Genomic DNA, 25,542 nt, shown 5'->3' on the forward strand with positions numbered 1-25,542 from the left:
TTCGTTGTCATTTCCAGTTCTTATTGTCATGGAGCTAGTTAACAGCATTTACCCTGTAGCAATATGTATTTATAAACCACCACAGCTACAGTGCGTTGTGGCCCTGAAATTGACCACAATAACCAGAGTTTAATAGCCATGTTTTCAGGCTCTTTGATGGTCACAGGACCCGATAGGCTGCTGGAACAACCTCTGGTTTGGGTCAGCTCAGCATCACGCTTCTCAGTTCCTAACATTGTAAGAGACAATTAAATAGGTTAAGTAATTCATTATATTGTAACATAGCATAACATGAAATGACAACATAACATGACTGTGTAAACCAAATGAGATGTCGACGGTCGATCCCACTGTATTGTATTTCTCATAATGAATTTTAAAAGTATCAGAAGAGATGAAATGAATGTATGGTTATTCTTCTTGTACGATAATGATTTTCTCTTTCATTTTTTTATTTTTTTTAAATGCTGGTTTTAAATTGTTATGGTTTTAACTAACTAAACAATAAACTTTTGATTGAGATGTAAACTCTCTAGATTACACCTACAACCTAATGAAGCTGTGGGAAACCAGCTAACCAGCATTATTGAGAACAATTAAATAATCCTGAAACCAAAGATGAGGCTGGAGACTCACAAGGGTTTGCCATGATGCCTCGGGCAGTGAAACTGGCAAACTAAAACGGGCATGGCAGTCCTTCTTTCCACTACGATCTACGCTCCTACTTTTCTGCTAGATTTATTGGGATCTATGGCTACGAAATGCTATGTTTGCATATTTCAGTTATCTAATTCTTTACTGGCAGCCATATTCCAAAGGAAAAGTTGGAAGGCAGGTTTGAGTAATTGATGTTTTCTATTATTTGAAAGAGAAACGGGATTTTACAGCTCTCTCAAGGGTATATTTCTAACTTGATTGCAGCCTCTGCCTTCAAGACACAGCATTCAGAGGAGCAAACAACCTCTTTACTGTTTTTGAATGTCTTGTAGGTGTTAGCTCAACCAACAAGCACTGGCAAAGCCAATACATCTCGCCTAGGCGAGAGCTATTGACTTTTGCAATGTGTATTAGCCATGTTGTACACCAATGTGGCTGCTGTTCAGCAAGGCTAAACGTTATTGGCATTGAGTGTGGTGGGGTAGGATTGGGTAGATTGGTGTAGAGTGGAGTGAGTTAGATTGGGGTAGAGTGAGTGAGGTAGATTAGGGTAGATTGAGTGGGGTGAATTGGGGTAGACTGTAGCCTGATTGTTTAGGGTAGATTGTATTGGAGTGGAGTAGATTGAAGTGGAGTAGACTGAGGTAGAATGGAGTGAGATAGAGTGGGGTAGATTGGAGCGGGGTACATTGAAGTAGAAAGGGGTAGATCTGAATGGAGTTGATTGGGGTAGAGTGGGATAAATTAAAGTATAGTAGATTGGGGTAAAGTGGGATAGATTGGAGTGGATTAGAGTGGAGTATATTGGAGTGGAGTACATAGGAGGGGAGTAGAATGGGGTCAAGTGGGGTAGAATGGGATAGATTGGAGTGGGGTAGATTGGGGTAGACAGTGGCATAGCTAGACCTCTTGCCGCAACTGCTTTTGCTGCCCGGAAGCGCTGGCTGCGGGGAAGGGGGGCTGGCGATTCCTCCCGCGGTTGCCACAGGTAAGAGTTGGGGGAAAGAGCAGGTAAGGTCGCTGCCCCCAAAACTCATGCCACCCAGGGCGATCCACTCCGACCACCACTTCTTGCTCCACCACCAGGGGTAGATTGGATTTGGGTAAAGTGGAGTTGTGTGAAGTTAGGTAGATTGTAGTGCGGTAGAATGGGGCAGATTGGAGTGGAGTGGAGAGAAGTGTGGTAAATTGGGTAGAGTATGGTAGATTAGAGTATAGTGGGGTGGAGTGGAATGGGGTAGATTGGAGAGGGTTGGATGGGAGTGAGGTAGAGTGGGGTAGATTGGAGAGGAGTTGATTGGAATAGATTAGAGTAGACTGGAGTAGCTGCTTCAAGCGTCAGTGGGACACACATAGTCACATGAACTGCTTTAATAGTCCATGCCATTTATTTGTTCCTGTAAAAGGAAGCACTGATTTTCAAAAGAAATTAAGTAACCAATTAGAGTTGCCAAAAGGAAGCACCAGACAAAAAAATAGAACTGCAGAACTAAGTCAAAGGTAGAAAAAATGCCACTTAGAAAATAGTTGTGAACAGAACAAAAGCACACTGAATCACAGTGCAAACAGCAGAAGGACACAAAGTAAAGGAAATGAATTAGTTCTTGGTCCTTGCTTCAAAAAAATAGGAAGTGCAGCGAGAAATATGGTGGGCAATAACAGATTTTCTAGGTAACACATCTAGAAGTTTCAACTCTATTAAGGACACGGAGGCAAGGATTGTGCTTTCTTTTTCTTTGCTATTTATTAACATGTTTTCACAGCAGACAATTCAAATTCAAACATTTCAAAACCTACATTTCCCATCAATCATCACATGACGTCATACGCAATACACCAATCAAGCCATGCCTTTGCTGATATAACAACAGGATGCCATATGAATTCCTCTTTCTTTGCCAACAAAGGCAAACAGTCTTAAGAACTTGGATATGCTGAAAAATTTTAGAACTGGAAAACCCAACTATCCACTCGCCAGACGATCTGGAGTAGAATTTCTTGCCGTAACATCCGGAGCCTTAACTGGAACCCAGGATCAACTCGCTGGAACACAACTATTCATTTGTCTGCTCAGAACATAAAAAATGGAAAAATGTGTAATTGACAAAATACCAAGGAAAGTCCCAACGAATATCATTAAGCTAATACCCTTAATCCATTAATGAAAAGATATCAACAATCACATTAGTCAAACAAGAAGGGTGTCCACACCCGCTTTGCCTAAGAGCCACCTCACCCATCTTGATAAAGTGGCGGAGGAAACTCCATTGAAAGGCTTTTGAATGGAAATTAACAATTGGCCACCAATGGAGCGGTGAAATTCTTTAGTACGATCCTCATACTCTTTCAAACATTGCACCATGCATAATTTAGGATTGTTTGGGATAGTTTGGGAAGTGCGGGTAGGAAATCTGCCTGGAATCAGTTTTTGTTCTTTGGGACAAAGTAAAAGAAACCTCATTGGGAGTAAACACTCTACCTGTTAGATCCAGTGCTTTCACGTCAAACACTCTCCTACAAGACACCAAGAAAAGCAGCAAAGTCTGCTTCTCTGAAAGTTGTTTCAGGGACAAGTCAGAATTAGCCGGCCACCTCTGTGGGAATGAAAGGACAATATTCACATCCCACAGGTATGCATATTTGGGTCGTAGAGGGTTGCTTAATTGGATACCACGCATCATCCGGCTCACACATGGGTGATCGCCTACGGGCTGCCCATTCACCAAGGCATGCCTATCTGAGATGATAGAATGGTAGTTGTTAACAGAAGAGTAAGCTAACCCTGAAGACGCCAATCCCACTAGGAAATTGATGACAATGACAGTGGGGGCCCTGGGGATCCAAGTCCAGTTTGTCTCGCCACCTCAGCCTGCGTCGCCAGGCTAAGGCGTAATGTTTATGTGTGGTTTTTGACCAAGACCAGAGAATGAATCCTTCAGACTGTTCTGAAAGGACAGGCAAAAGCCAAAGCTACCTGTAATGTGCCCCACCATGAGATGTAGATGGCCCTGCATCAGTAAGGGATGATGAAGACCCCAACGGATGTAGAAGAAGATCCGGGAATTGAGTAATCTGGGACTGACACTCCCAAGACATCTCCTTCAGAATGTGGAACTAAGGTTGGAATCTCCATAGTGGAATGATCAGGATTAGTTCCGCTGTTTGCAAGTTTGGGCTGACTCTCTGTATCAAGAGAAATGGAGGGAAGACATAGTGGAGAGGACCGTGCCAGGCCTGTAGGAAAGTGTCCGTGGCCAGAGCCATCGGATCTGGGTGCCAGGAAAAGATCTTTGGAATTTGATTGGATTGGCGAGAGGCAAACAGATCTGTGTTGCAAGGTCCCCATTTGTTCTGGAGTAATAGGAATATGGAGGGATGAGATTTCCACTCGCTGGTGTCCCAAAGGTGTTGAGAATTCCAGTCTGCCCCAATGCTGTCGTGACCTGGGAAATACTCAGCAGTCATTGTGATGCGGTGATGAAGGCAATAATGCCCAAACTCTTTGGCAATTTCCACTAGAACTTGGGGTTTTTCCTGCCCAGTCTGTTGATGTACTGGACTGTGGAGATGTTGTCCATTCTCAGCAGTATGTAACAACAAGAAGTGTGTGGTGCAAATGTTTTGATGGCGAAAAAACCGACTAATTGTTCCATCGCCCACCAGGGGAGACATACCTGTATCTAGCAGCCAACCTCACTGGCTGTCATCTGAAACCACAAAAGGTGTTGGTTGCGGAACAACTTATGTAGCGAGGACTGCACTTTGTCCAGAACAAATTACCCAATATCTTTAACAAATTTGTCTCAGAAGAGGAGGCCATTTGCCTTCGGGCCTGGTTCTGCAGTGGCCAGTTCCGCTAGTTTGTGATCTATGCGGATAAGTATGGATCTACGGCGCTACAACGAAAAGACGCAATTAGTGTTTCCCAGCAGGCATAACGCTCTCTAGGCCCATCCAGCCAATGTGTCGGTCAATGGGGGAGCCCATATATTTAGCAGTCACTGCCATTTCCAAAATTTTGCAATGGGGGCCTGACAAGTCGAGGACCCTCTCTTGACAGGCTTTCCAAGACCTGTCAACCCTCTTCTTGGGGTATTTGGATGATTTCTTCAAAAAGGTTAGTAAATTGGGGTCTAGTTATGGGGTTTCTGGCACTTTGTCTGTGATGTTGGGATGGGGGTCACTCCGAGCACTGGGCACCTCTTTATCGAATCCCTTTCTGATGCATTTGTGGATGTAGTCCGCGACACGGGAAAGAGGGGCCCAGGCTGAGGAGCAGGAGTGGATGGAAGGGAATGGAGGGGTGTGGGAGGAAGTAGAAGGAAGTGAGTAGTCGTGTTGGGCCTTCAAATGCTTCGAGGGTGGAGTTGTTTGTCGGAAGGGGGATAGGATTGTGGTTTAGCGTCCGAGTCATATGAAGTGGAGGGAGTGGAGGCAACATCCTCTGATGACACGGTGCATGCGGAGTATGCATGGTCACAGGTAAAGGAGTGTGAAATGCAGGTCAATCACATTTGGGGGAAGTTATTGGATAGAGGGTCATTACCTATGTGGAACGGGCCGGGGGGGGGGCTTGTGAAAGCCTGAAAGAGCGGCTGCTAGGGCCCTGTTTACAGAATGTGTCACTGTGGCGTCTAAGGCCTCCACCAGATTCTCCTCAAAGAGGAGTAGGTTGTCCTGCATATTGGGGAAGTAGGCATCATCAGCAAAATACTGGTGCCCTGCCCTGATTAAGAAGGCCGATGAGCTCATAATGCTAGTCACAGTGTGAGGGAGGCTCGTATTGCTGGCACAAGCTGTTACACCTCTGAGGCGGAAGCAGGAGGCGCTATTTTCGTTCGTTTTTTAAAAGTGTTGAATTTGTGCTAACTGTGTTTTTTAAAATTCATTGCACCTACCCCTAGCTACTGCAATCACTTTCCCGCCAAGCAGGCAGCCACTAACAGCGGATTCTAGCGCTGTGGGAAGGGTAAACATCAGACGGACGCCTTCGCTGGGAACGCGAGGCCACGCCCACCCGATAGGCCACGCCCACCCCCAAAGCCTATGTAAGCGCTGATTAAGAGCGCGACACATCAGAACTGTTACACCTCTGAGGCGGAAGCCGGAGGCGCTATTTTCGTTCGTTTTTAAAAAGTGTTGAATTTGTGCTAACTGTGTTTTTTAAAATTCATTGCACCTACCCCTAGCTACTGCAATCACTTTCCCGCCAAGCAGGCAGCCACTAACAGCAGATTCTAGCGCTGTGGGAAGGGTAAACATCAGACGGACGCCTTCGCTGGGAACGCGAGGCCACGCCCACCCGCTAGGCCACGCCCACCCCCAAAGCCTATGTAAGCGCTGATTAATAGCACGACACATCAGAACTGTTACACCTCTGAGGCGGAAGCCGGAGGCGCTATTTTCGTTCGTTTTTAAAAAGTGTTGAATTTGTGCTAACTGTGTTTTTTTTAAATTCATTGCACCTACCCCTAGCTACTGCAATCACTTTCCCGCCAAGCAGGCAGCCACTAACAGCGGATTCTAGCGCTGTGGGAAGGGTAAACATCAGACGGACGCCTTCGCTGGGAACGCGAGGCCACGCCCACCCGATAGGCCACGCCCACCCCCAAAGCCTATGTAAGCGCTGATTAAGAGCGCGACACATCAGAACTGTTACACCTCTGAGGCGGAAGCCGGAGGCGCTATTTTCGTTCGTTTTTAAAAAGTGTTGAATTTGTGCTAACTGTGTTTTTTTAAATTCATTGCACCTACCCCTAGCTACTGCAATCACTTTCCCGCCAAGCAGGCAGCCACTAACAGCGGATTCTAGCGCTGTGGGAAGGGTAAACATCAGACGGACGCCTTCGCTGGGAACGCGAGGCCACGCCCACCCGATAGGCCACGCCCACCCCCAAAGCCTATGTAAGCGCTGATTAAGAGCGCGACACATCAGAACTGTTACACCTCTGAGGCGGAAGCCGGAGGCGCTATTTTCGTTCGTTTTTAAAAAGTGTTGAATTTGTGCTAACTGTGTTTTTTTAAAATTCATTGCACCTACCCCTAGCTACTGCAATCACTTTCCCGCCAAGCAGGCACCCACTAACAGCGGATTCTAGCGCTGTGGGAAGGGTAAACATCAGACGGACGCCTTCGCTGGGAACGCGAGGCCACGCCCACCTGATAGGCCACGCCCACCTCCCCTCACTATAAATGCGTGTCCCACCAAGCGCAGCGGGAGCGCCTAAGGCAAGCCCGTCTGGGCCCGTCCGGGCCCAGCTGGACCCAGGCCCAGGAACTTTGCCGGTTTTGCCGCTTAAGCGCCTGGTGTACACAAGTGACACGCTCCGGGCTCTTCACCTGGAAAAAAAGCCGGACTGTCTCTACATTCATGTACTAGGCAAACCCTATATCAACTGCGCACGCTGTAACCCAGGCACCCATACCCCGGTCAGGCCACAGCTACTGATGGGCCTCCTCAATTGCCGTTCCCTCCCCAAGCATGCGCATGAAACCAATTTACTGATACAAGACCACAGCCTATATGTACTATTTCTTACAGAAACCTGGCTCTCGACAACCTCTGATTCCGACATCGTCAACACTCTCCCTCCGGGCTACCTGATCCAAACCCTGCATAGACCCAAAGGGAGAGGAGGGGGATTGGCAATAATTTACAAGGAACGTCTTATTTGCAGAACCAGCAATGCAAACGTCGACGACTGCGAAAGCTGCCACTTCACTCTCCAAATCTCCCCAGCTCACTCCATAACGGGTCTGCTGATATATCGACCTCCGGGTTTACCAGGTAAATTCACCAACGCCCTCATGGAGACGGTGGCACAACTAGCTTCTTCCGCCCCCAACTTCCTCCTAGTTGGCGACCTTAACCTCCACCTCGGAGACCCAACAGACTCCATAGCACTCGATCTGTTGCATGACCTGTGGTCATTTAACATTCGGCTGGTCAATAAGGGACCCACCCACGACAAGGGACATCTTCTGGACCCCGTCCTGACTAATATCACGGACATCACCACCGGTCCCTCTCTTCCTCTCCCATGGACAGATCATTTCCTAATACCTTTCTCCTGCCATCTATTCTCAGTCCCCCCACAACCCTCCAAAATTCGAGTCACCGATCAACGCTGGCACAAACTTGTCCCAGAGGAATGGGCCAACACCCTGGCTAATTCCACACCAACTCTCTCCGGTGACCCTATCATCGCTGACGAGCAGTTTAATTTTTGGATCACATCCTCACTGGATCAACTCCTCCCCAAAATGACTACTCTCAAACATTCCAAACGAGTCACACCCGCTTCCTGGTACACCCAAGAGCTTAAAGCTCTACGACAGGAATGCAAAAAAACTGAACGCTCCTGGAGGATTGACAAGGCTAAGGACAAAAAGGACGCCTACCAAACCGCTCTACAAACTTATAAAACCTCCCTTCGAAAAACCAAAAGTCTATTCTTTCAAAAAAGAATAGAACACTCCGCGTGCTCCAGCAAGGAATCTTTCACCATTCTAAAAGAGCTCCTCAAAGTTCCCGACTCCGGGCCCAGATTACCACCAGACCCCAAGGCCGACGAGGAAAAATGCCATAAACTAGCCAATTTCTTCACAGATAAGATCCAGAAAATCCTCGATTCAATTCCTACCACCAACACGTGCGAGAATATAGAGACCAATAACACCCCTATCGCCCCCTGTCTCACCTCCTGGGGACAAGTGACCGTTGAGGAGGTTGAAAGCACGCTCAATAACATCAAAAGCGGCTCCCCCAGGGACCCTGCGCCGTTACGCTTCCTTAAGAGAGTAGCACCCACGATCGTCCACCCCCTCACCCAGCTCATCAATGCATCGCTAGAACAGGGAGTTGTCCCTCCCAACTGGAAAGCGGCAGTCGTCAAGGCGCTACTGAAGAAATCTTCCCTTGACCCCGCTGATTTGGCCAATTACAGGGCAATCTCCCTCCTCCCGGGAACTAGCAAAATCGCCGAAAAGCTGGTAAACAGAAAACTATCACAATTTCTGGAAACCAATGATCGGTTGAAAAAATCGCAAACCGGATTCCGCCCAGGGCACGGCACTGACATCGCCCTCCTGGTGGCGGTGGAAGAGGCCAGAGCACTGCTCGACGTTGGAGGATCAGTGGCAGTGATCCTCCTCGACCTCAGTGCGGCCTTCGACACCGTCAACCACCAACTCCTGATCCATCGTCTCAGGAGTGTCGGCGTGGAAGGAAAAGCATTGTCCTGGCTATCGTCCTTTCTGGGTCATCGGTCCTTTCAAATCTGGGAGAACAACACCCGCTCTTCCGAAAAACCCCTCCAGTGTGGCGTACCTCAGGGCTCCTCCCTGAGCCCCACATTGTTTAACATCTACATGTCCCCACTGGAGGAGGTCGTCACCCCCTTCGGAGTGAGCATCGTCAGCTACGCTGACGATACACAACTAGTGGTTTCCCTATCTCACCCAAGTCAACAACCTGCGGACCTCTATAACTGTCTGATGCAGATACAAGGATGGATGAACCGTTCCCATCTCAAACTTAACGGCTCAAAAACTGACATCCTCCTCCTGGGTCAGAAGGGAATCCCCCTGCCACCGAACATATGGCCACGGAACATCTGGCCACCCTGTTTAGGCCTGCCCCCAGACCCAAAACCCGAGGTGAAGAGCTTGGGCGTCTGGCTCGAAAAAGACCTATCGTTCACTACACAGGCAAAAAAAGTAGCCGGGACATGCTTTGGGCTTCTTAAATCAATCCGAAAGATCCTGCCCCTACTTCCTCCTACCGCAAAAAAACTATTGATTCAAGGCCTAATACTCTCCAGGATCGACTACAGCAATTCCATCTACCTGGGCGCTCCTGAGGCCACCCTGAACCGGCTACAGAGGATCCAAAATGCGGCTGCCCGGATTGTCACCAACACTCCCGCCAGAGCCTCAGCCAAACCGGCTCTGAGGCTCCTCCACTGGCTCCCGGTCAGGGAACGAGTCCAGTTCACAGCCCTATGCCTGGCCCACAAATCACTGCAAAACAAAGGACCTCCGATCCTAGCTAAATTCATTACACCTTACAAAGCCTCAAGATCTCTCCGTTCCGATCAGGAACACTTCATCACCATCCCCAGAGTCAAGAAGGCCCGCACGGGAGGAAGACGCTTCTCGGTTCATACAGCACGTCTCTGGAACGCTCTTCCCCGCGAGATAAGAACAGAACCCAATTATTTACGTTTCAGAAAGAGGCTGAAAACCCTCTTATTTCCATAAATCCCCTTCACTCCTCACTCCCTGCCCTTCACTACCCTCTGGTTAACTGTTCCTAGCGCTGGGATACTCACGGGTGACTACGCGCTTTTTTAAAGTTATTAATAATAATAATAATAATAACAAGCAGCTGGGGGTGGGGCGCGACCCCAGATATATAATTGTGACTAAGGCCTCAAGGAGGCAAGACTACGTGACACTGGGTCCCCCAGGCTTAGCTGCAATGATTGTTTACACTTGCCCAATGGGCATTTGGGAAGTGTTTGTCAAGTCCCCCCTGCAGCTCACGGTAGGTGCAAGCGTTCAGCTCGCGAGGCAGCATGGCTCTCTCTACTCAATTTTCCAAGGCTTACCACAGTAGGTACCGTGCAGGCGGCGAGCTAGAAATGGGACCGAATCGTCTGAGCGATCAACACTCCGCTTCCTGCCTACTTAAGACACATGTTGAGTGGCAAAAAGCCCGCATCACGGATGTCAAATGTTATAGCAACAACCACATAAATCATGAGAATTCGAATAAACGTTGAAGCCCATATATGAAACATGACAATGAGAATATACGTTGAGTTACTTATCGTTGTTGGGGGACAGCAAAGTAAGAGGAATTGATATGGTGTCCTGTCGTTATGTCAGCAGAGGCATAGTCTGATTGGTGTATCGGAGATGATGTCACCTGACGATGATGGGAAATGTAGGTTTTTAAAAGTTTGAATTTTAATTGGCGGCTGTGAAAATATGCTAACAAACAGTGAAAAAAGAGAAAGCATAATCCGAAGCCTCCAGTCCTGACATAGGAGACACCTAAAAAGAGTGACCATCAAGCCAGCAATTGGTAAGTAGTAAGTGGACTGCAGGCCCCTTACTTCATACAATATCCCTTGCAGCAACAGCACATTTGCACTGTTAGGCAAGACCTAAATAGGAAATGGAAAGCTGTTGAGCAATTATGTTTTGTCAATTGACCTTTGCCCGAAGTGTAGTGTATTCAATAAAATTCATACGGGTTCGTATCACCATGCTATTCAGTGTGGTTGTATGTATATTTTATGTTGGCAAGGCATTGTAATGAGGGAATTTCAGACAAAAATGAACACACCCGTTCAGTGTCTGTGCTCTTCATTCAGTGCATGAGCTGTCTTACAGCACAGCTCGAAAAGAGAGGCAATCAATGTTCCCTCTAATTTCTTTCCTCTATGTGCGGCAGAGTAAGGTCTCTGTGCACTGCAACCAAGGCTAAGTGCTCCGGAAACCAGACCGCGTGTATGCGCTGCAATTAACATGAATACCCCAGCCGTACCAAGTAGTATGCATTAGGCGTGGTCCACAACACTGCACTAAAATGCATTCATCACTCATTTTAGCACCTTGACAATGCCTGTGTAATAGGAGTCAGTGACCGCAAGTGTTGGAGCTTAATTTACAGAAGTGCAGCAAGTGTTGGCCATATGGTGCTATAGGCAGGACACTGGAGAATTGAACAAGGTGCTTCCTGCTTGCGTCATTGTATCAAGTAAGCATTTTACGTACTGTCCGATTACGCAGCTCTGATATCGTAAGGCTGAGCGTGGGAAACGCTGAACTGCGCATGTCTGTCTTGGAGAGGGTTCCTGGTAAATGCTGCACGCACTCACAGGTAAATGCATGTTATTTGCACACAAGCCCCCGCTAGCCCTGTCTGGCATCAGTCACTGACAGGTGTGTGTTGGTGCATGAGCCCTGAGGATCCCAGGCCAACGTGAGAAGAGGGGAGGGCACGGCTCGCACCCACAGGCCATGCACAGGCAGAAGCTCAGGTGTGAACAGGTAACCTCGGAAAGCAGACTTCCACCTGTGAGGGGTCAATGTAAGGGTTCTTGCGTACACAGGAATGATGATGGAAGTGCAGGTTTGTAAAGAAAGGTTCTACTTTAAGTACAACAATATGTGCATGCGCAGGAATGATGAGGGGGATCTGCAGATTTGTAAAGCGTCAAACTATGAATATAACAATAAGTGCATGCACAAGAGAGACCAGGGAGCTGAACGTCGGGGTTCGTCTATGCAAAGTGACTTAATGCCCTAGCAGACCATGGATGAGGATACATGGCAGAACTGAAGAATTGCATGTGCACAGCTGGTTTGTTGCTTTGTGTCTTCTTTATGCTGTAGGCCCAGAGCTGCCCTGCTCAGCGACGCTGCATGGGACTTCTCACTTGTAGTGCCGAGGTGCCCCGTTGCCAGCAATTGACAATCCACCTACCTACTCATATTCTCCCATTTTAGGTCTGGTGTTAGTCAAGACCTTTTGATTTTATTAAAATATGTATCACATGCTTACATATAGGGGTTTTCAGCCACCTCTCAATCCATTGGTCTGTTGTTGTCATCAACATTTTTCTTTTGCCCACTACAGCAAACAACATTCGGTCAGTCACTGGTTAACATTACTTTGAGTGACTGCATTTTGCTCTTTCAGAAGGAGCACATCCACACACAAGTGAGTTCCCTTCAGTGCCAGTGTTCTTACTTTATGATTGCTTTAGTGTTGCCTTTGTGTTTGGAGCCTCGTTTGATAGAAGGACGCCTCTAATGCACATTCCATCTTTATTAGATCCCATCTCCAGCAATTGCTTTTTGAAATTACTTAAGGAGTGTTTTGCTTTTCTGACTGTTGCTAGTTTACAGCCTACCAGATCAAATTGTGTCCATGGGAAACTGTTCTGTCTTAAGTTATCTTCTTTTTCCTTTTTCCCTCACAAATTGACCTACCTCATTAATATTAATGAGGCAGGTCGCAATTTGCGACCCATTAGGAATATCAAAAATCACAAAGATGGTGGCCTGCTGGGGTCAGTAGACCACCATGTCTGTCATTTCTTATAAATAAAGCAAACATTTTCTTTTAAATGCAGGACGTTTTCCTTAAAGGAAAACGGGTTGTGTTTGAAAAAGAAACATTTAAAGTTTTCTTTAAATTTTTTAAGAGCAGGCAGTGGTGCGCGGGACCACTGCCTGATTTTAAAAAACATTTTTACGAATATGCGATTCAATACTAGGAAGGGATGTCCAAAACACGCCCCTTCCTAATACCGAATCGGTATGTATTCGCAATTCCAAATCACGATACGGTAACATGTGAAAGAATCGCAAATTGGAATTCATACATACCAAAAACCCTTTTACTGGTCTCAAATGGCACGATTCAGCAAATCATCCGTGTTTGACCGGTACAATGCATGATGCATGTGGCCCATAATGCCGATCAGTATGGATTACATGATTCCTACACCTTGCAGCTCACATTGTCTTATGTAACATTTCTTGACCTTGATTTACACATCTGCTCAGTCACAATACATTGGGGTTATTGAGAGATGGGGTGCACTGATGGAGGGAGGTAGCCAGGGAATCCATGGAGAAGGAGGTCATGGGCAGATGGGGCAGAGTGCCAACAAAGATTGCCAAACTGAGTGCCCTTGATGCGAAATCCAGCCCTCAGTGTTTGTTTGATCTACCCTGGATGTAGAAAGTTAGACACAGTGCCAATCACCAATTCTCATTTTATTTTCCATGGTGCAGAGTCCCCATGACTTACCTCTTTACTTAGATTACCATGAACTCTCCAAACTAAGTTTTTTATTGTTCATTTAAATGGCCTGAACGGATGAAAATAATAAACAGATACCTAAGAACACATAGTGAGATGGAATCCAGGCATGCACTATAAGGTGAATTGGAACCATTGGTAAAATAAAAACATACTTTAAAAAGCATATTTGATCCTGCATGTATCTCTAAAACATATATATTATAACTCTGAAAGCTACAAGATCAAAAGAAAAAATGCTTCTGAAATGCATAACCCACATGCACCTAATGGCACACTATATTTCATCACATTTTATGATTTGTGCTTGTCAATAATGACATAGTGGTGGGCACATTTTCACTTACATCCACACTCTCCTGCCATCATATGAGAAAGCTCAGCTGGTACTAGCTTTTCATCCAAAATCACTATGCATTCTGGAACTTGTAGTTTTGTGTTTAGCTTTTAAACATGGGATCAGAAATCCTTGTTTGAACCATGGATAAAACTCCAGGAATGACGCTGTCGCATGTGACATGTTGCCAGTTGACACCTGTGCACACCTATACCTTCATACTTCATCACATGTTTTGTCACCTAGGCTTGCTCTGCTGCTGTGGTGTTCTACCTGTTTGGGCGAGAGATGCTTGCACAGCTGCTGCCACTACAGTACCTCTCTAATGAGCGTAGCTGTCATTGCTCCGAGTTTCCCATGGAGTATCGCTCTTGTAAGGGATGTTTGCAGTACTCATGTTTTCTGTGCTGTATCTGTTCCTTGAAGGAGACCTCCAAAGCTGCTGCTCACATTTTTCATGTTTAGTGTGAATGAAGCTTGCACATCTCCTGCCCATGCTGGACCTGTTGTGCTAGGGAAGCTTACACTGATGCTCACAGTTACGCACTGATGTGATAGCGATTTGAATGCTGATATCCATGCTGTACCTTTTCTGTGCGGGGAAAGTTTGCAGTGCTGTTGCTCATGGTGTGCCTGTTCTTTGAATGAAGGAAGTTCCTGCTATGCCTATTTTGCAACAGGACACCTTGCATTACAACTATGTGTGTGATGTCCATGGTGTACCTTTTCTGTGCGAGGAAAGTTTGCAGTACTGCTGCTCATGGTGCGCTTGTTCTTTGTATGAGGAAGCTCGCACAGAAGTTGCCTCTGATAGGCCTGTTTTGCATCAGGAAAGCTTGCATTACAGCTATGAGTGCTATTTCTCTTTTCTGCGAAGAAAACTGACACCGGTGCTGCTTGTGCATAACCTGCATGAAGACATTTTCCTCTCCTTTCAAATGCTGCTACCTGCTAAATACCTGATGTGGGTGTGTGAATGAAGGTTGCACTGCTGCTAAGAACAGCTTCTTGTGAATGTGAGAAGCTTGAACTGCTCCTGTTGATGCTCTACCTGTTGTTTGAGAAGTTTGCTCTATTGCGGCTTTGGCTATTGCTTTCTATTGGGACCCTTTCCACGGAGGAAACCAACCTGGGTGTTGCTGGTTGCTGCATAACGCCAAATCCTCTTCCACCTAGCCTCCCCATATCCCGGGAGGGATCGACCGCCCTGCCGCTTGTTAACAACTTGCAGCACCCGCTTCGCGGGTGCCGCTGCGCGGCGTGTGGCGTGGGGTCGAGGCCGCTGGAGTGCTTGCCGGTCTGAGGAAGGAGGAGGGAGCACCGCGAGTCTACCGAGGGAGCGCGCCGCAGGGACTCTCAAGACCAGGAGTCCCTGCGCTGCACAGGTGTGCACGGCCGCGCCCCCAGCAAGACACGCCCCCCGGCTGTCCAGGACCCAAAAGCGGGAAGCCTTCTAACTTGCAGCGGGACCCTTTCCACGGAGGAAACCAACCTGGGTGTTGCTGGTTGCTGCATAACGCCAAATCCTCTTCCACCTAGCCTCCCCATATCCCGGGAGGGATCGACCGCCCTGCCGCTTGTTAACAACTTGCAGCACCCGCTTCGCGGCGTGTGGCGTGGGGTCGAGGCTGCTGGAGTGCTTGCCGGTCTGAGGAAGGAGGAGGGAGCACCGCGAGTCTACCGAGGGAGCGCGCCGCAGGGACTCTCAAGACCAGGAGTCCCTGCGCTGCACAGGTGTGCATGGCCGCGCCCCCAGCAAGACACGCCCCCTGGCTGTCCAGGACACAAAAGCGGGAAGCCTTCTAACTTGCAGCGGGACCCTTTCCACGGAGGAAACCAACCTGGGTGTTGCTGGTTGCTGCATAACGCCAAATCCTCTTCCACCTAGCCTCCCCATATCCCGGGAGGGATCGACCGCCCTGCCGCTTGTTAACAACTTGCAGCACCCACTTCGCGGGTGCCGCTGCGCGGCGTGTGGCATGGGGTCGAGGCTGCTGGAGTGCTTGCCGGTCTGAGGAAGGAGGAGGGAGCACCACGAGTCTACCGAGGGAGCGCGCCGCAGGGACTCTCAAGACCAGGAGTCCCTGCGCTGCACAGGTGTGCACGGCCGCGCCCCCAGCAAGACATGCCCCCCGGCTGTCCAGGACACAAAAGCGGGAAGCCTTCTAACTTGCAGCGGGACCCTTTCCACGGAGGAAACCAACCTGGGTGTTGCTGGTTGCTGCATAACGCCAAATCCTCTTCCACCTAGCCTCCCCATATCCCGGGAGGGATCGACCGCCCTGCCGCTTGTTAACAACTTGCAGCACCCGCTTCGCGAGTGCCGCTGCGCGGCGTGTGGCGTGGGGTCGAGGCTGCTGGAGTGCTTGCCGGTCTGAGGAAGGAGGAGGGAGCACCGCGAGTCTACCGAGGGAGCGCGCCGCAGGGACTCTCAAGACCAGGAGTCCCTGCGCTGCACAGGTGTGCACGGCCGCGCCCCAGCAAGACACGCCCCCCGGCTGCAACGCCCCCTTATAAACAAGGAACTGCCGCTCAGCGGGACGCGAGCGGGACGCCGAGCGAAGCCCGAGCAAAGGGCGGGCAGTCTGTGGCAGTCAGAGGCTGGGCTGGGCCACCCCTCTTGCATCGATTGTTCTCGGTTCAGGGGAGTGGATTCTATCTGCGGGTCTCGTATCCAATATGTCAACCCGCTCTGGTAAAGCTTTGAGGGGTGGGGGAGAAAGTGCCACGGGGAGCACAATAATTGGCACAATGGACAAATTCATCACTAGGGTTGCTGCGGTTATTGAAAAGGAGATTGTGATGACGGAACGTCGCCTTTCACAAGACTCCTTTCCCTCTAAACGCTCCTCCTTGTGAGCCGTTGCACATGCCCTGTCCCCAATCTCCGCCTACCCTATCTCTCCTTTGCCAGAGATCCATACCAGGTCAAAAACCATTGCCCCAGGCTCGAGTTAGTAGGGCTCACAAGAAAAGAAAAAGGGTTATTAGTACTCGGAAGGGAAGCTATTCCTCGCTCTACAAGCGCCCCAGGACACAGTCTCATAAAGGTCCTACTTACCTAGAAGCTGGAGGGTCAGAACCATCTGGGAATATTACCCCATCAGGGCCAGCACCAGAAATTCCACTTCCCCACCACTTGGTCCCAGCATTACCTACACCTCTAAACGAGGGCTCCTCCCTTGAGCCCTTTGAGAAACTGGTTAAGTCTCTGCTGGTACCGCTTATTGACCAAGTCAAGAGTCTGGGGGATAGGTTAGACAGATTCGAACAGACCACCCGGGACAATTTTTTCTCCTTGAAATCCCTTTTTAAACTACAGTCAAGGCTCAGGGAGGATATTGCAGCTGGGAATGAAGGGAAAGGGGATTCTGTGGGCCCAACACAGGGGCACTTACCGGCATTGTCCGCCGATGCACAAGCCACCGGGATGGCTTTAACACCAGCACCACTGACTAGTGCAAAACCGGCTAAGCCGACTATTACTACCGATGTTGTCCAGGTCCATGCTAGTACCCCCCCCAGCAGCGAGAGCAGCTAAGTCTAACCCTGCTCAAAAGAAGCGGCAAGAAGGAGGGGCTGGCTCCAATTCTAAACCATCGGCCGCTCCACCCACTGAAGCCAGGGGAGTAGCCACGGCTCAAAAGGCAAAAATAACTTCTTGCCCACCTAAAAACTCGAGCCCAGTGGCTATACCACAAAAGGTGGTACGCAAGTGTCCCCCAGTCAATCTTCCCCCTGAGAGCCAACCATACGTTGTTGTTCTCATCAAGGTTCCCGCCCTGAAGGATAACCAGCACGAAACCCACCAGGCACTAAAGAACAAGGTCATCCACTGGATGCAAGCCAACAGACCCCTTCCCTTGGGTGTGGATGGCCTGATTCTCGGTGTGCGCAGGGTGGGTTGGATTGGCCAGGGGAAAAAATTGTTTGAGGGGGATTGTGTGGTGGTCAATTTCCAAGACATAAGAGCTGCCCACTCAATATGGAGCCTTGGACAGGCTACGGCCGGTCCCGGAGTCGAAACAGTTGATTTAACATTTTTCTACCTGCGGCCGGTCGTGAACTCTTTAAGTAATCATCCCGTGTTACCAACCCAAAATAGTGCTTACGGCCAATGGCATCCAGCAACAACTGTAGTGCAGCCGCACGCAGTCTTGCCAATGCCGAGCTGGGGCACTAGGGGCTACTGACTCCTAGATTTCCCTGAGGAGGCTCGGATGGTCTGGTCTTCCGACGTCCAGTCCCCTTTAACTGCTAAATCTAAAGATCCCCTGACCATCTCAGATGAGCAGGTTGCCTTAGCGGACACAGGGGAATTAAGGGTGGGGAGGGCTCTACCAGAGCCTGCCACTGTCTGCCCTACCGTGGGAGAGGTAGACTCACTTGGTCCTGTCGAGCCCTGCGGCATTGCGGTTGTGGCGGACCCATCCATTAGGGTTCTCAGCTGGAATGTGGCTGGTCTGGACAGGAAGCTGGCACTGCCTGACTGGAACGCATTTGTGGAACAGTACTCCATATGTTTGTTCCAGGAAACCTGGAGTAAGGAGCCCCTACATAAGGCAGGATATTCTACTTACCACTTACAAGCTGTTTATTCAGAGACTGGTAGGGGTCCCCCTTCGGGCGGCCTCCTTGTCTGGGTAGCTTCCGCACTTAACTGTAGGGTGGAGGAGCATGACACCCAATGCCCGGACCTCCTTAACAAAAAACAACACAAATTGCCAATACTGGATCACCTTTAAGCGTGATCTAATGGTCACCTAATGAATAAAGCATAACGGTCCATTATACGTCATAGGTCAAAAGAATATTAATTTTAAATTTTTGTCAAACGGTTAAACAGTTTCTTATAGAATGAATGTGCATGTTAACACAAATCAAGGGTTAAACATATCAAAACCAAGAACATTTTACATATTTACAATTTACAGATTAAACACATCCTACCAACAACATTCAAACTCCATTCATACTACTGTACATGAAAAACACAAAACAAAACAATAAGGCTCTGTGTCAACAAACAATAAAGATGTTAATGAATAATAATATTTTTCTTCGTTCAAAAATATTTACAATCAAATATATCAAACATTAATTCATATTTGAAGAAGGAAAAACATCACGTTTTCTAAAATATTAATATTGACAGAGAGTCCAGTCACTTATAGCTGCGGACCTCCTTAACATCACCCTGAAAAATCCCAAGGGACATGTTATTGTAAATATTTTTAATATCTATGCTCGAGGTATGAAGGGGGGTAGAGAATCCCCCACCATAGCCTGTCTGGAGGCTCTGCTTCGATCCTCTCCACATAAGCACCGTACTCTGGTTGCGGGTGACTTCAATTGTACCTTCGAGCCTCTTGGCCCTGAAGTCTCACAAGATCAAGAGGACGACGACAATAGGTGGGGGATACCAGCTCTAGAGCTCAGCCCAATTAAAAAATGGACGGAAGTGGTGCTCCAGGTTAATTCCCTAACAATGGAGTTTGACCTGAGGGCCCTTAATGGCAGGACTAGTTCCGACAAAAAGGGAGCCCATACATACAATAGGCCCGCGCATACGTCAAGAATCGATTCTTTTCTTCTTGACGTCCACCTATGGAGCATGGTAAAGGATATGGTGATCATACCCTCTGTAGAGAGTGACCACAACCTTCTCTCGCTTACCCTGACCCATAGGTGGTTAGACGGTATAGGGAGCAGAACCACTTGTTCTCCCGCCCCGGATATGTCATCGGTATCTAACTGCGGTCGACGGCAAAAGTGGGCTAAGCTGTCGCTCTCAGTGGAGAAAATATCTTCTATAACGCAGCTTTTAGCTGCAGCCCTAGAAAACCTTGACTCTCCTGAGGGCGGGCTGGTGGATGTGCCTGCCAGGTTCTGTAACCTAACCCAGGCTCTTAGTGATCTTTTTATTGTCTCAGGTAGCGCCAATGGGAAGAAACCAGGTCCCCGGGCCAGACAAGGCTGGTTTAATCGCAAGTGCAGGGAGGCGAAGATTCTGCTTGTTGATGCAGTTAAATCCAAATCACAAATCAGGACTAGGGAGGCCAGAAGGCTATACTCTCACTGCCAAAAAAACGCTAAGAAGGAATGGGAGGATAATTTCTGGCAGGACCTTTTGGCTGCCAGTCGAGGGAGAGATGCCAAAGGGTTTTGGGACCTGGTGGGCAGTAGGAATCGTCCTGACGACACCTTGAGGACCTGTACTATCACTGCCCAGGCGTGGTTCAACCATTTTTTGGCTCTCTATTCCGCCATAGAAAGCACGCTTAATGACCCCTTCATCCTTCCCCCCTATACTATGGACAGAGATACGGACCTTTTCTCTGCACGGGAGGTCACGAACCTGATTAAAACTCTCATACCACTAAAAGCAGCTGGCCCGGATGGGTTACCAGGGAACCTTCTTCGAGCATATCCAGGTGAATGGGGGGTGTTGATCTCTGCACTTTTAAATGCTATTATTGAGGGAGGATCTGTGCCAGAGTCCTGGAAAGGGGCGGAGGTAGTCCCAATTTTTAAAAAGGGTAGTCTGGATCTACCAGGGAACTATAGGCCAATAAGCCTTATAGACTCGACCCAGAAGGTGGCGGGAAAAGCTATTCTGGGGAGGATTCTTACATGGGTGGATGATAACCACATACTGTCTGAGATGCAAGCTGGGTTTCGCTCAGGCACAGGAACCATCGAACAAGTCTTTAGACTCCTGTTACTTCACTGAAAGGTGGTGGAGCTGGGCAAAGGCAGTCTTTATCTGGCCTTTATAGACCTGAAGACTGCCTTTGACCTGGTTCCTAGGGAGGAACTCTGGAGGGTGTTGCACGGTCTTGGGATGCCCCCTTACATCTTAAACCTCCTCATGAAATTGCATAATGCCAACTATGCCCAGGTTAGATGGGGTTTGAATGGGGAAAAGACCGATAAGATCCGGGTTGCGAGGGGTGTCCGGCAGGGCTGTGTTTTAGCTCCCACCCTATTCTCTCTCTATGTGAATGGGGTGGTAGAGCACCTGCTTGAAGAACCAGCAGACGCCCCCATATTGGGTGGCGTAAAGATTCCAACTCTGTTGTTTGCCGACGACACCCTTCTCATCTCGAAAACCCCCCAAGGCCTCCAGAAGCTCCTGAACCGCTTCCAGGATTTTTGTGCAAACAGAGGACTTGTCATAAATGTGGACAAAACGAAGTACTTAATCATGCACCCCCCCCGCCAACTTGGCCGCCCCCCCATCCTGAACTCTATTCCCCTTAGAAGGGTGTCAGAATTTGATTATTTGGGAATCCGTTTGAGTGATGTTATGAGCTGGTCTCCCCACATCAACAAAATGACTGTGGGCCACAAAAGGGTGGGGGGAGCCTTGTTAAAGGAGTACAACAATTCATCAAAACACTGTGTAGCTCCGATAATAGATATTTACAAAGCTCGAGCAGTAGCCGCATCACTTTACGGAGCTGAGTTATGGGGTCTAGGTAATATGGAGTCTTTGTCTAAGGCAGAGAATAAATTTATTAAGGACCTCCTGGCCATCCCGATGAGTACCCCGACAGTTCCGGTGCTCCTGGACGCGGGTTGCAAATCAATCAAGGACCTGGCCCGCCTCCGGCCTCTTCTGCTGTGGGCTCGCCTGTGGAGGGTCCCGGAACTTAAATCTTATGCAGACGGGCTGGCAGAGGTAATGCACACAGATGGCTGGCAGAAGATCAAATGGCTCAGGGACATTAAACACCTGCTTGGGGACCTGGGATTGGGCTCTTGCTGGTCCACTCACTCAGCTCCCCCGAAGGAGACCCTGAAAAAACTATATTGGGAATGGGTTTCTGCAAAGCTCATCAGCAATCAGCGTCACTGCAATTCCACCGCAGCTTACCTGAAAATAAAAGACGTTGTTGCCTTTGAACCCTTCCTGGACATTATTACCATCCCCATGGATCGGGCTCTTTATATCAAATTCAGACTAGGGACTCTACCGACCTCCTCTCCAGATGGAATACGCCTAAGCAGGTATCACGCAACTGTGCCCTATGTACTGACAGACCCGAAACTGTGGCACACTTTCTTTTTGAATGCCCGGATTATGTGCGCCCCAGATTCCACTGGCTCAAACCACTTTGTAGAGAGATGGGTACTCGTCAGTATTCGGTGGCTCTACGGATTTTATTAACTGATACAGCTCCTCCCATTGTTTGTGCCGTATCCAAATTTTTAAAATGGGCCTGGTTGATCCGCTTAAAAAGACTGTCCATATCAATTTAATTCTTTTTTTAAACTAATTTATTCTGATCAATTGCTATTTTTACTTGTTGATTTTAATGTACAGTCTCTTTCTTACGATGTGCTGTTTTATATATTTTCGTGTAAAGCTTTTATGATATATGCATATCGAAATAAAGCAATCAATCAATCAATCAATCTATTGCAAGTTTTTTAAAATAGACCTATAAATTAAAGGCATAGCGTCATAAATAACCAAGTGAGGATAAGTATGTGACAAAATTGAGGGTGTAGGAGTTAGGTCTCAAGCATGGTGACACAGAAAAGCTAAGAAAATAAGGGTTAAAAGAAGGAAGAGAGTAGAAAAGGAATAGTGAAGGAAAAGGAACACTGAAGTGGAGGCAAAGGGAGAGACAACGATCGGGGAAATAAAAAGTGAGGGGTAGAAAAAAGAAAAAGAATGGAAAACACCTCTATGGAAAGGAATGAAAGGAATGGTGATACATGAAAAAGAAAGCACCTGATAAAGGAAAGGCAAAAGGGATATAAGAAAGGGGTTAATAACCAAGAAATTCAAGATGAGTAAGAAATCTAAAACGAAAATTAAAGTAACAAAAATACACATAAAGTATGGAACTGACTGGAAAAGAACAAAAGTTGAAAAAAATAAAGTAAGGGCATAAGGAATAGAAAGAGTAAGATCAAAGGCTGAAAAATGGCACAGGGCATGAGTAGGAGCCTAAGCCCACGAGGGAAAGACTGTGCAAGAGTGGGTGATAAACCCGAAAGGGAGCTAAATAAACATTGCAAAGTGGTAAGCAGTTTAGACTGGATATGCATGGATGTTACAGGATGAGTGAAGTTATGGATTGTGAATGAAAGATGACACAAGTGTAAAATATTGAATACAAAAGGGTAAGGAGTAAGGGAAGTTGAAGTTAAGTGAGCTGAAAGGAAAATTTGGAGTAATAAAAGTAAGACAGAAACAAGAAGCAAGTAGGTGCCTGGGAATGAGAGAGGTGTCTGTGAAGGAAACAAGTGTGATAGGAGTTTAGAAATAAGCAAGAGGGGGAAAGGTGGAGGTAGTTCAGAAACTGGAGATGCAGAAGCAAGAAGATCAGAGCCAGTGCTGAGAAAAGGATTGAGAGGTGATAGTGAGAGAATGAGAAGAATAAAGTGGTAATTAAGAGATGAAATGAAGAGAGCTAATTAGTGGTCAGAGGTAAAGTTAAATGTGAGAGGGAGGGATGGTATAGATATTAGAGAATGTGGTGTGTGCAAGTTGAAGGTAAATATGAGAAGGGAGAGGAAAATGAGCGTTAGGGTGGCAGTAAAACTGGGAGAAATAAAGGTCAGTGCGAGAAGTTAGAGGTCTAGATTAGAGAATGAGAAAATCAAAGTTGGAGGTATGCAGCAAATTGGAAGAGACAGAGTGACCTAATGAGAGACTGAGGTGCAAAGAAATCCAGGAGAAATAGACCAGAGGGAGAAATTATCAGAACAAGCAGGGGAAGCGTACAGGATCATGACAGTAGCATGAGAATGAGGTACATATGCTTGTGTTTGAAGAGGAACCTCAAAGAAATTGATTAAACTGCAGGAAAGAAGTGGAAATACGAGAACTTGGAGGGAGAAGAGAATAGGAAGGGGCGGGGAAGCTGGGAATGATAGAAATAAAAATGACAAAGGTGAATGACAGCAGTGCTAGTGGGATGGAGGCCAAAATATTTTGTAGAAGGGTAGCAGGGCTGGAAGAATAAGACATTGGGTGAACTGTTCAAAGTAGAGAAGGTGATGAAAGAATGAGGACTAAAGATGAGAGGCTGACAGGGAAAGATTGATCGAGAAATGTGAGAGATTAAAATGACCGGTAACATAGTCCATTGCAAATGGAATTTTCAATTGCACAAAGGCATCACTTTTGCTCACTACTAACTTTGAAATGCTTGTAGCCCTATGACTGTGTCCTGGGATCCCTTCATATCACCAAGCATCGCCCCTTTTTCCCCATTTTGTAAATCAATAACACCCAGAACGTGTTGATCTCCTTGAAACCATTTGTATCAGTGAAAACCCTGCTACGAACTTTGAGGTAGGTTATGAGGGTGAGGGGCTTTAAACAAGAGGGTGGTAGAGTAATTGAGTAAGGGGGCCCCCTTGCAGTACCTTGCAGGGGGCCCCCTAAGGTTTTGTTACTCCATTTGAGCCAGTGGAGCTCCCAGAGGTGAGATGTGTGTGGAGTGAGTGAGCTTGAGTATAAGACTTGCGGTGGCGTTCTGGATGATCGGAAGTTTGTACAGGAGGTATTTTGAGATACTGCCAAACAGTGTGTTTCCGTAGTCGAGTCGGCTTGTAATGAGCACTTGCGTGATGGTTCCTCTGGTGTTCTGTGGGAGCCACTTGAAGATTCTCAGTAGTATTTGTAGGTTGTGGAAGCACGCAGAGCTTACTGCGCTGACCTAAGCAATCATGTTGAACTTGTCGTCCAGGATGAACCCCATATTTCTGGTCTGTTTGAAGCAGTGCTTAATTTGTAAAAATCGTAAGTCACAGGGCTCTTGTCAGGAGGCCACTGCAATTTTCACCACACATTGCCCCTGCTATGCTGCCAATGATGGCAACAACATAACTACTAACCATCACACTTCGATAAGTTTTGAAGTTCGGAATATTTCAGGCCCCTTAGCCATAAGAATAACTTGGGAGGCAGGTAATTGTCATTTTTAATGTATGTTGAATTAATAATTAACTATTGTTGTGTTTTTTTGCTAAATTAACCAGTGCCAGATAATAAAGTTCCGGTGCCAAGCATCTTAAACCACCGGCTCAAATTAAGCACTGGTTTGAAGGGTGTAGGAGTGGGTCTGAGTTCTGCCGGCCACCAGGTGTTTTCCCACAGAGAGTTCTTGTTTCCAAAGCCCATTACTTCAGTCTTGTTGGTGTTTAGTTTCAAGCTGTCTGTTCTCATCCATTCCGCCACTAGGGTCATGCAGTTTGTGAAGTTAGTTCTGGTGCTGGGCGTCTTGCCCATCAGGGAGAGGATGAGTTGAGTGTTATTGATGTAGGAGATGATGGCAATACCTTGATATCTGATGAATTTGGCGAGTGGAGCCATGTAGATGTTGAGCCCTTGTTTGTTTGGTTGAGGAAAGAACCCTGGGGAACGTCATACACCAGTTTCGTGGCTTCAGGTGTGAAAGGTGGTAGTACGACTTTTTATGTTCTTCCTGTGAGGAATGAATAGATCCAGTTGAGTGCTGGTTCTTGGATACTTCACTCGTGGAAACTTCTGATGGGTGTAATGTGATAGACTGTGTCAAATGCCACAGAGAGGTCGATGAGGTTGAGGGCGGCTGTTTCTCCTCTGTCAAGCGAAAAGTGCGGTTCCCTTGCTGTGGTTCTTTCTGAATCCTGATTGGGTGTTGTCTAGTAGGCGGTGGCTAGTGAGCTGATTTTTGATGGCCTTTTGCTGGGTAGGAAA

Source organism: Lissotriton helveticus, chromosome 9 (genome assembly GCF_964261635.1).
Source record: "Lissotriton helveticus chromosome 9, aLisHel1.1, whole genome shotgun sequence".
NCBI lineage: Eukaryota > Metazoa > Chordata > Amphibia > Caudata > Salamandridae > Lissotriton > Lissotriton helveticus.